We start from the raw sequence: 2,657 nt of genomic DNA, 5'->3' as shown, positions 1-2,657 counted from the left end.
TAGAGGAAAACAAACATTCTACATACGAGTTTAGAACAAAATCCTCAATTCAATTATCATTAGTTACTCTTGCAGTGTGTAAGTGTAGGCGTGAACTTATGTTGTATGGCCATATGGGTTTGACAAACCCTCATCTCGGACGGTTCGCTACCGTCTACGGATGAAATATATTTTCGATAAACAGTGTTGTTCTAGCACTATTAATGGGGTTCAACGGACGGAATGTTAAGCCTTGTTAATTGGGTGCTCGTGAATATTAACTTTTAGAATGTATTACTATTTTATCAATGTTGCAAATCTTGTGGTTCGACTTACTTTTACTCACTTACTTACTTAAACCTATGATTTCACCAACGTTTTCGTTGACAGATTTCTATGTTTTTCTCAGGTCTTTGAACGATATGTGAAACATGCTTCTGCTCATTATTTTGATACTTGCATTGGATGTCGAGTTTATGTGCATACATGGAGCATCTATTGAGTTTATTTAAAACTGTGTCGCCTAGGTTTCATTTGTACTTATAACTTTGTAACGAAACTTTTGGTTGAACAATTCTTGTAAACTTGGGAACAATCTTTATTTAAGAAATGAAGGCGACATTTTTTGGTCAAACGCCATTTTAAAGACTTACGACCACGCAATGGGACCTAAGTAGTCAGCGCCGTCAATGACGATTTGGTCGGGTCGCTACAAGTGGTATCAGAGCATTGGTTGTAGGGATTTAGAGTTCATTGGTGTCAACCCCGAGTCATAGGGTACATTAGTGAATCTAGACTACAACCGGCATATAGACTTGAAGTAGGAATTACTTGACTAATTGTGCATTTATACTCGAACGTTTCTACTCATATCTATTCTTATTCTACCTTAATCTCACGTTGACTAATTTGATTGACACGCCACCTTGACTATATGAAGTAATGTCGAATGCACATATGAATTAGGGTAATATAATTTCCGGGATTATATTACGGTGACTCACATGGACGTTCCGACATTATGACATAAAGAATTTAAGGCAAGTCAAGGAAAAATTCTCTCTCTATCCTTATTCCATGCCACAGTTAGTATTGTTGAGAATACTAATCAACGATGATCTTGTGTCATGAAGGAACAATGGCTCACCAAGGTCAACACAATACTCCTCTCGAAACTCTAGAACAAGTTCTTCAACAAATGATAACCACCGCCGTGGGTGCGGCCATGGCCGATCACTTTTCCAACAACAACAATCGTGGGGCTGGTAATTCAAACGAAGGTTGCTCCTACAAAAACTTCATGAAGTACAATCCTCCCACTTTCGATGGAACCGGGGGACCGGTTGCTCTCACCCGATGGTTTGATCAAACGGAATCCATTTTTAGCATAAGCGGTTGTCGAGACCGAGATAAGGTCAAATTCTCCACCCTCACTTTCACCGGTGTTGCTCTCTCATGGTGGAACACGCATGTACAATCGGTGGGTATCGATGAAGCCCACACACTCTCTTGGACCGAATTAAGAGAAAGAATGATCACCGAATACTTCCCGCGCGACGAAACTCAAAGGCTCGAACAGGGGCTAAGGAATTTAAAAACGGTCGGGAATGACCTCGAAGCTTATAATCAACGATTTGTCGAACTAGCCTTAAGTTGCCCGAACCTCATGACTCCTGAATCCCTAAGAGTTGAACTTTACATGGAAGGCCTCCCAAAGAGCATTCACCACGAGGTAGTAGCATCCAAACCCGCCAACCTACAAGAGGCTTTAATGATGGCTCGCCAATCTATAAAAACGGTGAATGAAATTGAAGCGCCGACACCAACGGCCGAGGACCAACCGGGTAACAACAAAAGAAAATGGGAAGCCTCTCCATCGAGCAACTACAACAACAACTTCACCAAGAAGTCCTTCACCTCCGACGTCAAGAAAGGGTATGCCGAAAACCTGCCCTACTGTAACGAATGTCACAAACATCATTTGGGTGAATGTGGCAAACCATTTTGCATCAGGTGTCAAAGAAGTGGCCATGTGGCCCATATTTGTAAAAGTACCGTTACCGTCGCTCAAAAGACGCCCAATGTGCCAAGGGCGGTTGTTTGTTTCGAATGTGGCCAACCGGGTCATTATAGGATGCGTGCCCAAAGAAGAAAGCCAACCCCAACACATGCCGTTGAACTTTCAACATCGACACCTAGGATGCCCGAGACGACGATGGACTAGTCACGGGTACGTTTCTTCACAACAACCCGCATATTTCATACTTATTCGATTCGGTTACTGTTAGACGTTTTATAACCAAGGCTTTGACTCGTACTCTTTGCACTCCACTTTTTTTCCCCTTTAAATACTACTTAGGCAATTTAAGTGACCAACGGAAAAATATTGTGTACCTATAAATTTTATCGTAGGATATACGTTAAACTTGTTGGGTGGATAATTTGAATTGTGACTTGACACCTATAGAACTAAGGAGCTCAAAACCTATTCGTTAAGGAGAAATATTTTCCCTACAATTATGTATAGATCATTGGAACTAAGTAACTTCCGGTTGAAAACCGATACCCTTTTCCTCGTATCCATGACCTCATGATTATTTACATGAATCTCGCTTATATTCCAAACCAACCTCTGTTCCGATTATCATCAATTGAGAGATCAGGGAGAAGATGTCTCC

This window comes from Rutidosis leptorrhynchoides, chromosome 1 (assembly GCF_046630445.1).
Source record: "Rutidosis leptorrhynchoides isolate AG116_Rl617_1_P2 chromosome 1, CSIRO_AGI_Rlap_v1, whole genome shotgun sequence".
NCBI classification, from domain to species: domain Eukaryota; kingdom Viridiplantae; phylum Streptophyta; class Magnoliopsida; order Asterales; family Asteraceae; genus Rutidosis; species Rutidosis leptorrhynchoides.
This window is presented reverse-complemented; position numbering follows the sequence as displayed.